Source organism: Aegilops tauschii, chromosome 6 (assembly GCF_002575655.3).
Source record: "Aegilops tauschii subsp. strangulata cultivar AL8/78 chromosome 6, Aet v6.0, whole genome shotgun sequence".
NCBI classification, from domain to species: Eukaryota; Viridiplantae; Streptophyta; class Magnoliopsida; order Poales; family Poaceae; genus Aegilops; species Aegilops tauschii.
In genome coordinates, this window is record NC_053040.3 from 491,973,561 (window position 1) to 491,983,767 (window position 10,207).

At 41.7% G+C, this 10,207-nt stretch overlaps 2 long non-coding RNA genes across 2 annotated transcripts; both read left to right on the forward strand.

Moving 5' to 3' along the window:
• The first annotated feature begins 1,774 nt into the window (after positions 1–1,774).
• LOC120966014 (uncharacterized) lies at positions 1,775–3,732 on the forward strand. The gene is made up of 4 exons (XR_005758969.2): positions 1,775–1,838; positions 2,513–2,732; positions 2,822–3,290; positions 3,671–3,732. It is a non-coding gene; the product is annotated as an uncharacterized lncRNA (long non-coding RNA).
• A 494-nt stretch (positions 3,733–4,226) lies between these two features.
• LOC120966015 (uncharacterized) lies at positions 4,227–8,896 on the forward strand. The gene is made up of 6 exons (XR_012188284.1): positions 4,227–4,484; positions 4,568–4,641; positions 6,946–7,088; positions 7,279–7,342; positions 7,562–7,665; positions 7,747–8,896. It is a non-coding gene; the product is annotated as an uncharacterized lncRNA (long non-coding RNA).
• The last annotated feature ends 1,311 nt before the right edge of the window (positions 8,897–10,207 follow it).

Sequence of the window (10,207 nt, forward strand, 5' to 3'; positions counted from 1 at the left end):
GACTTCGATGATGAATTGTACAACATGACTTTTGTTGACCTCTTCGAGCTTATTCTCTTTTGGAGTCATCGCTATCCGAGGTCATATGCAACTTGCACGGAGCTTCAAAGGGACCTACTTAATGTATTTTGAGCCCGGAAGTTCAGGGCAAAACTTCCGAGGAGGTTCCGGCAAAACAGAAAGTTTGCATGCAGTGCACCTCAAAAACTGGAGTTTCAACATTATTTGCACATTTGCTGAACCAAATTGAACCTCAAGACGACCACGGGTGAAAACATTTTCAACAGACGATTTTTTCTCCGTTTCAAGATCTACAACTTTGCTTTTTGGACCATCGCGATCCGAATCGATATGCGACCTGTAGGTGCAGTGCAAGAGAGGGCTACTTGATATAGTTTTAGGTCAGAAGTTTCGGGCATTCCGGCGCCTCATGTATATGTAAGAGATGACAGCTGATTGAACAACACACAATCAAAACCCTCTACCACTTTTTACCATAGTTTTTACATCTCTCCCTTGTTCCTTCTCTCTCATTCTACGTTCGTTTTTTTGTTGAGGGCCAGCGATCCTCGACGCTCTAGGGGCGGGCAAAACCGACCTAGGGCAACCCATAGCTGCGGTACATCCAGACGAGGACCCTCTCGGGCATGTGGGGATTCGGGTCCTCAAAAGCAACCACCGGATTGCTTGTGTACCGCACGTCTGGACGGGTCTTCTTCGATGTGAGCTGTGGTGCATCACCCTCGGTGTTGAAGGTACACGGTGAGGTGTTCATGTGCGAACAGATACATGTCCTTTATAGAACCGGGGAATGTCACTTACGTGACTACTACCACGAATATACATAGCGCATTCCTATCTACACTAGAAACTACTACATACTTGCACAACTAATGCAACTTCCGGTCAAGTCCCTTCCATACTTCCGGTCAAGTTCGTTGCACCAGTCTACTTCCTGCCTAACTTACTTACCATCTAAGTTTTGGTGTTGTTCCTTGAAGACAGGGATGAAACCCACAATCTCCCCCCTCAACCCTGTCGGACAGGTCGGATGTTGATGATCCCGACATTGTCGCGCAACTGTTGGAGTCGGACGTGACCAAGAGCCTTTGTCAGGATGTCTGCCTTCTGCTCACCAGTCCTGATGAACTCCATGACCACCATGCCCCTCTCGATGCAGTCGCCTATCCAGGAATAAGTATCTAGGGAGCTCCCGAGCCTCCTCAGAGCTCAGACGAATCCGGCCGTTCGTTGCGTTCCCTTGATGGATTTCCGGCCGTTGGATCTCGCTCTGGGAAGATATGGGCCGTAGGATCAAAGTGAAAACACTGCTGCAATGAATAGTCTGCTCTCCACCGAAAAGATCTCATGCCACCGCCGTAATTCCCATACCCCGCCGAGGGCATTTTCAAAATTTCTCCACAAGGTATAAAAGCCCAACGCTCCCCAATCGGCTTCTCTCCTCTTCACGCGAGGGAGAGCTGCCGCCGCCGCCGTCCCCGCGCCCCCTTGCCGTGGTGCGCCCTCTCCCCATCTCCACCGGCCCTAACCCTCTCTCAATCCCCTCACCCTCTCTCCTGTGTGGATTCGTCCCTCACCGGATCGAATCCTCCGAGCCGGCGGTCTGCAGGGCCGGGCGGGAGCGGCGCGTCCCCGTTGGCGTGTTGGTGGTGACGGCCCCGCGGATCGAGGCTGACCCCCAACGGCGCTGGTGCTGCATCGATCTGGCGCGCGCTTCTGCTCGAGGGGCAGCGTGGTTCAGCAACGACGAAGTGCTCGTCCATCTCCTCCTCATCGACCAAATCGTCCAGGATTCCTCATCCACCGCCGCGCCCAAGGTGAGCACGGATCCTGCCTCTAGAACATTCTTCGAATTCGCGTCCATTATGGGTTCTTGCTCGTGCGCCTCATAGATTCCCTCGAGGTTTCGACGCCCCCCGCAATGAATTCTCTTCCTCGTGGTTCGTGGGTTCAAGTTTCGCAGATGATTGGTTTCTATCTTGTGTGATTGCAAGTTTTCGTATAGATAGCTTGGTACAGACTAGAGCATGGCTGACTGGCATCATACATATTCATAAAATTAGTTGCTTTGTTCTGGATAGTTAGGTGTATATGTTACCATTGGCTAGAGAGACTCATTCATAGGAAACGGTCTAGAACCTCTCATGGATAATCCTTAGTTGCCTTGTCGTGGTTCAGTGTGGACTGTGGAGGCTGCGTTGTGAGTTCTGGGCTAAGCGTTGTCAAGCAGGATGGTGCCTCGAGCTTGACATACCAAAGTTGCAGTTTTTTAATATGCAGCGACACATGGGCGGGCTATAAGGGTAATTAGATTGTTCTTTAAGCATAGACATTTTCATCAAAGATGATTCTGTTGAGAAAGTAAAATAATTGTGTTGTTATATTATGATCTCCAGTGTAAGATCAAAACAAGAAAACATATGTTTTACTTTTTCAGTAATGTAACTTCTGATTATTTTTTACACGACTCCTATTGGGGGTTTGGTTGTAGTTTCAGTGCGCCATCTACTCGGCTCCTACCCCAATGTTGTTGAGTTCAGGTCACAACATTGTGATCTCCTTTTTCTTCGAGAAGAATCCATCCAATGCTCTGATCTAGAAAAGGCAACAAAAGTAGTTTCATTCGTCCATGGATACTTGGTCCGGCCTCTCGAGAAAGGGCTATACTATATATGCTGCAATATGCACTTGCCGCCCTGTACGAATTCAAGGTCAAATTTCTCCTCTCTACTCAATTAATTTACCATGTTTTGTTTTAGCCTCTTCTGACTTTAATCAGTGTTATTTTTCTGCTCTCCAGCAATCAGCACTATGATTATTCCGTCTGTACACAATTGCCTTTGCTTTCTCAACCATGGGTACAGTTTCTCTCATCTTTTCTGGAGATCCCACACTATTCCTTCGGAGCAGGAAGTGCACTTTTGAAAGGTGTTAGCATGCTTCATAATTGCCTATGCACCTGGTACCTATATGATGTTAGTATCAGTTGCTCCTGTGACTGCCATGGGGGTCTCTCTCATCAGTTTACTCATAGTGTTCAATCCAATTTGGGAATTTAAAATCAAGGGTATTGTTCTGTTAGTGGCATTCTGCAAGAGAAAGGGGATATGGTATGGGGTAGTCATCATGGCAAACCCAATTGCAGCCTTATTGTCTGTGACATTCGTGTCCCTTATTCTACTTCTACTACTGGACTTGTCGTTGGTCTCGATGAGTCATCTGGTGGCAAAGTGGAACCACGTACCAGCACAACCACCGACACCATTCATGTATGCACATTGTTCTATCTTCCTTTTAGTGCAGGCAATGTATTTACATGCAAAACATGAGACGGTGCGGTTTCATTCTGTATCCCCGATATTATGCACAATCATATATGTACATTGTTTTATCTATTCCTTTTAGTACAGTTTATACCTTAGAAGGAAGTGGCATGAGGAATCGAAAGGAAGTGGCTTAGATAGTATCATGTTTCTCTTTTCACTTAAAACAGTGCAGCATGTAACAAGTGCAGTTTTAATTTTAGTTTGGGTACTAATGCACTGACATGCATCTCTTATGTTTAATAATGCACTGATGTTCATCTCTTTTGCTATTTGCACTGCAAGATTTAATAAAAGTTATCTTTGGATGGTTCACATTTTAATAGAGAAACAACTAGAGTGACATTGTGGGTGCGTGGAGGTGGTTTCATACTCGTCGACGGTGGAGGTGGTTTCCATTCCTGTTTTGGGCGACCAATGCGTGCAGACTTTGTATAGAATATCTTGTCACCTGAAAGGTATAGGCTGAGATGATCGTTTTATTTGCAGACAAGATCAAGGACTGGACAAACGCGGTCTTCGCACACGAACCAATGTGGGCCAGTTGCATCGGTAAAGTAAGTTCCTCTGTTTAGGTGTATTGATGTTTCTGAACTAGTAGGCACAATTCATCTCATGACCACTGGGCTGTCGTCTTTACTTTTTCTGAAATTTGTGACCAAGTGGTTAAAGCCTGAAACTGAAGCTTGGTCTTTCTCCAAATTTACCATGGTGTAATTTTATGCTACAATCAAGCATTGGATAGAAAATAAACATGTTATCAAGATAATATATCAGTTTTAGAAATACATATTGATCGACTATACATGCGTTTCTTTTTACTGAATTTCTTTTTGCTGTTTTTCTATCTATATCACTCATTTTGTTGACATGTTTATTCAAATGTGCCTAATGTTTCTTTGCTTTTCCTGGTTTCTCAAAACTAACAAATGATGTTCTCTGATAAATTAGGAGGTTGAAGGTGGTAGCTTGTTGAACTCTTATTGTGGAAAAAAATCTGTAGATGTTCACATAAACCTGAAGTATGCTATGTTTTTCTCATATAAATGATAAACAACCACGGCACCGGCACGGGCAACCATGTGCTTCTTCTCCATGGAAATGGACATGGGGCTCCAAACCACAGAATGAGAATGCAAGGTCCCTCTTCTACCCCCTCCCCCTCTGCTTGCTTGTTTTGATTTGGCCGCTCCCCTCCCTCCCTCACCCCCTAATGCGCGCAGACACAAGCAAGGGAACACCATCGCTTCACTTCTCCGGGTCGCCGCTGCTCCAACCCTACTGGACGCCATGAAAGGTATCTCTCTGCTCCCTCTCCCTCTCATGCTATGCTCTTCTTGTCCACGCCCATCCAATTTTCTTGCTGAAACTTTCGTGACTCCATTGTTGTATGAATCAATTGCTTGTCGTATGAATTTTTCTTACTGCAACTTTTAGGCAGATTTGTCGTATGAATTATGCAGAGAGAGAGGGGGAGAGGGAGAGAGAGAGAGAGAGAGTGAGAGAGAGATTGATATGAAGTGATTGTTCATGATGTGTCTCCATTGTGTTTATATCATAGGTTCTACCCTCCGCTTTATCATAGGGGTGTGTCCTGGTAGAGTGAAAACAAATCCCTCCGCTTTGTCCTGTTGTTAGTTTAAACATAGAATTCTGATTCAGATCCTATATTGCATAAATGTACTGTTAGTGTGATTTAACTTCTCCATTTTTTACATCAACCAAGAAAGCATGCTGACATTCTTGATAAGCTAATTCGATTAGCATGCAGTCTAATTCAGGTCCTATAATTGATCTGCAGAATCTATACCACTGAATATTTATGCAGCTTACACTGTTCTTTGCTGAAAACTTGAGCTAGACCAATTAAAATTCCACCTATCTAGAAGCTATTTCAAACAGTCATGTGCTCTTTCAATTGTTCTAGATGAAAAATAAATCAATTGTTATAATCTGTATGTGTCTTGGGCTATCCTATTTTCTGATTTACTTTTGTTTTTATTCAAAATGAACTCGACCATTTCGAACTGAACCCACATGCTTTGATTTAAGGATTCATTTTCGTTTCGGGCTAATTTGCTCCATATGTTTGGACTTCTTCATGTTGGTTTTATACACTTTCGAGAAACAGTTCAGAATTAGCCTACTGAAGTTTTTGAAGCACATTATTTTTTACCAATCTGTTTGACATATCTAAGACGAGATTCATTTAGATATTTGTGGCTGTTTTCTTTCCAATATATACACAAATCACTTTGTATTTTCAGCGATAGAGTTGGGTGTTGAAAGAAATGACTTGAAATAGTTACTTATTGGTGATGTCTTATTCACCATGCTTTATGCAATTCTAGTCTTTCAGTATAATAATTTGCAATTGAAGTAAAACATAATATGTTATAAATACCTTGATGTGTTTGGCATCAACAAATACACAACACTCATACAACATAGCATATATAGCGCTGTAGTCTTTTCGGCATTTTAAGAAGAGTTATCGACCTTCTCTTATAACTGAATTGAGAAATCCACCGTTCTAAAAAACTGAACTATTCCTTGCCTAGCCATTGTAGTAATTCCGTTTTAAGATTAACCAAAGTATTCATTGTCCAGGCGTTATAATACTCTGATTTTGGCTTACCATGATTTTGAAAAAATATTCGCTGCCAAGCTTGGCCTAAGTGATTTGTGATATCAAATCTGGCTTGCATAGTTTATACCAAGGCATCATTTTTTCAGTTGGTATAACAGCTATACACAACTTAATTTCTTGTGAGTATATATTTTCACAGTACGTTAAAACAGGAGAAATAGTTTTTGGTTTAATGTTATTAAGATGTCTGTCTAAACAAGTTAGTACTATCTCGAAGTAGTTGTTGGCCAATTACACATTCTGCCCAGTTTATGCACACTGCATTTTTTCTTACACCACTTTTTTTATTGGGAGAGAATGCATCTAAATAGGATTGATGCTTGATAGGTCCATTATTATAGCAAATACCAAAGCTAGCTTTTCAGTTTTGCACTTTAGATTTCTCCCAACATAAAGTACTCACGTGAAAACATATTAGTAATGATTAGCTCAATATATCAGTTATTTAAATGTGTTGTATTAAACCATTCCTATACATGTATGTAATTGCATTGTCAGGTAGTTTTTTTCTTCCATTTACTCATCGATATTTGGTCCAGACATCACATGGTATAACAAGCTATAACTAATTAATTTTGACTTGGTGCACTCAAACTGGCAAGTGTCGATCCTTGATATTTGGTAAATGCGGTTTTTTGAACAATTTTTTATCTTCAACTTGCTAAAGAGAGGCTTCCAGCAGCAGTCATGATTAGTTCGAACTGAAGACAGTCCAAGAACTCCGTTGTGTTGATTACTATGATCATTAGGTCATTTTATCAGTATGTCATCCTTTAACTGATCTTTTGATTACGCCCACTGCCATATTATGTAACTGAATCTATCTCTTTTCCTTTCGTGGTGGAATTGGATGTTCCTCCTATTTAATAGAAATGTATACATTTTTTGCAATAGTAAGGGATTATTAAGTTTGCTCATCTCATTTGTCGTCGCATCATCCCTTTCCTCTAGGTTGACCGCAGTGCGCAGTGGCGGTGCTCATGTCTGCATCATCCGCATCCGTTGTGTGTGCTCCCGTGCATGTTGCTGAGGGACGCCTGCCCCTGCTGCAAGGACTGCCACTGTGGTTATGGAAGACGCTACAGATAAATCAGGTCATTTCATCCGGACATTATGACAAAAGTTTCTATACCCTGCTTGTTGTCATAACAATTGCACAAGGTCAGGGATTTATGACATCTGACTTCACGGTTGCTTCAGGGTATGTTATTTTTTGTTGTTTAAAATTTTGTGCTACCCGGGAGGAACTGATGAGTTCAGAATATACTTATCCAAATATTTCAGCTCGATGTCGACTTTGCTACATTATCTCGATTTGTGTTGCATGCCACTTTGAACTTCTACCTAGGTAATCTCAGTAATTACTTCTCTCCCTATGAGTTATGAACTGCAGCATCTCAAGTTGAGCTATGAATATACAATTTTACCTTATCGTAAATAAAATATTTACATGCTTATATCCATGTGCATATATCATTTTAGTTGCCTATGCAATATGCATACACTATTTGAAATGTGTCAATCTTCAACTTAATTATTCATTTCCAGTTGCCCACCGCTTATGCAGGCAATGCGTGGCAAGCCGTGCTTTACATTGGTTCAACCAGCCCTCTCATCAAGTATTATGTTTGTGGGATGAATAAGACACTGGTCACTCCTGGACTAAGGATGGTAAGGACCTTAAATATGCGACCTCTTACAAGTAGAGTATCATAGTACCCGGCTCTGATCAATTGATGTTTCCTTTTCCAGCACTTCTCCTGCCACTTAACAAAAAATAATCAGAAGAACCATCTCAATGAACCAGTCGAGGACATGATGGTCAGTCTCAGCGTTGGAGATGTTACGAGACAGGTTTGGCGCATAAGAGGAACACAAAAAAAAGCAATTTGTCAGACTTTGTCAAGGCGGGAGGGATCAGAGAGTATCAAATGTGTTTCTTCGCCTTCAAAATTGAAAGGGGGAAACCATCGCTCACTCTCCATAATAAGCTTTAAAAATCTAAGGTAGGAAATCACAAGTCTATACAGAATCATTCTATGCCATGTATTTCCCGGACTATTTGCATCGGGTTCATGTGAAGTACAGCGTATGAGGTTGATCGACAAGGCAATTGAATGGAGCTACTTTTCAGTATGACTAATAACTATAGCTTCGTAGATTTAACATCTATATTGTCATTGTGTCTGCCTTTTTCTTCTTTATTATGTTCCAACTCTTTGTCATTGCTCTCATGTTCACGCTCGTAGAACTGAGCTTAATGTAAAGTGATGATCTTTTGTGGTCCCTTGAACTCAATAAACTTGATGTTGCCTTATAATCTCATGACGATGTTGAAACTCGATGATGACTTGCTTTTGTTAGAAGTGAATGTTTTCTTTTTCTTCTATTTTGTTGTCCTATTTGAATACGTATGCTAAACCAGGTTTCCTACTAACTTGAAAGAACATGTGGTGCCCCCATGTTTGGTTTTGGTAATTGACGACAATCTCTATGGACTAATGGTTTCCTTGAGTTATATTTGAAGGTTTTGTCCATAGGCTTTTCTTGGAGTACATGTGTTGGTTTCAAGGAGAGTTTGTGTTGACCAAGGTGCTATTAAGGAATTATCCAAAGTTTGGTCATGTGAGAGTTGAGCTTATTGCAAGCATGTCTTGAAGAAGAAGATTGTGTGATCATTCATGTTTACCTTCAAGACATCATCCAAATGAAGAGAGTTGGAAAGATTCTAGGTTGATCAAGACTAAGTCAAGAGTGAATCAAGTTGATCAACTCACAAAGCGTAGAAGATGTACCGAGAGGGATCAAGTGATCCCATGGTATGGTAAGCATTGTCCATTGTGCTTTGTGTACTAACCCATGGTCTATGTGAGAGTTCTATGTGGGGTTAGGTACGTGTTCATGGGCTTGCGTCAAGAGGAAGATATCACTCAACCCATGGAGAGGATGACATCAAGTGGTGATCGTCATCAAGATTGCCGTGTGCAAGTTCAAGTGGAGCATCACGAAGAGATCAAGTGCTTGAAGCTTGCCGTCCATTGTGGTGACAATGGACTTGTGAAGATGTGCCGAAGAGTGGCTCACCCATAGTGGACTATGGGGGAGTAATCATCTAGTCTTCATCGAGCCAACGCAATCAAGAAAGGTGGTCCAACTTGAGGGAGTCAAGATCGTCATCATCTAGCTCAAGTGGACCATGTGCAAGGCAAAGGTTTGCCCTTGATAGGTTTTCTATTTTACCGGTCTCATGGTGGTAGTTGGGAGACCGGTTATAGGATCGATAGCCGTACTATCAAGGGGGGCTCTCAAGTGAGTAGCTTGATCGTATCGTTCATCGAGAGCTCAAACCATTGCATCCTTGCATCATGTTTCTTGGTTCTTGTTTGGTTATCTTTGTGAGTCTTAGAGCTTATGGTCATCTTGATGACAGGCTTGAGTTCATCGAAAACAGAGTTTGCATGCGTCTTCTATGATGTTTTCGATGTTGGAGGTTTTACCGGTCTTATCCGAGGAAGGGTTCTCACCATTTTCTTTTGGGCCTTTTCTCATTAGCTTCTCTATTTCGGGTGTACATCCTTCTTTGTAGATATATATCATCATGATCTCATCTACCTAGAACCTTATACACTTGAGAGAAATTACATATCTAGATGATATCCTTTCTTTCACGTCCACCTTGTCTTTATTGTTATTTCTTTGGTGGCTCTATGAAAGCTTTTGCCTTGAGTGCATGTCTTATCTCATTGCATCTTGATGCACTCCTGTGTGGTGAAGGTTATTTTCCTCATGCTTATCTCTACGAGGCTTTTGCCATCTTAATTGGTATCCTTTGTCTTGATGAGGCTTTCATCTTCTATCTTCACCATGGGTTGTCACAAGTGTTGGTTATTCATTTTGCATTTTTAGTGTGTTTGTGAACCCTTTTGCTTGGTGTGTGTGGGGAGGACAAGTCATGCACCTTGTATCTCCACTATCCAAGACTATGTTGATGCTTAATGCTCATTCGTACATTAGTCTTCTCAAGTGCTTTGCCATGACTCACACACATCATTTTGGTTGAGCCTACTCTTAAGTTGCCTCTTTTATATGTTGCTCAACCATTTGTTTGTTGCAAGTGCTAGGCTTTGTTTCCTATATGCTCACTTGCACTTGTTGTGAGTTTCTATTGATTTTTGGGGAGTGATGATCTTATTTTGGCACTCGGTATCCTAAT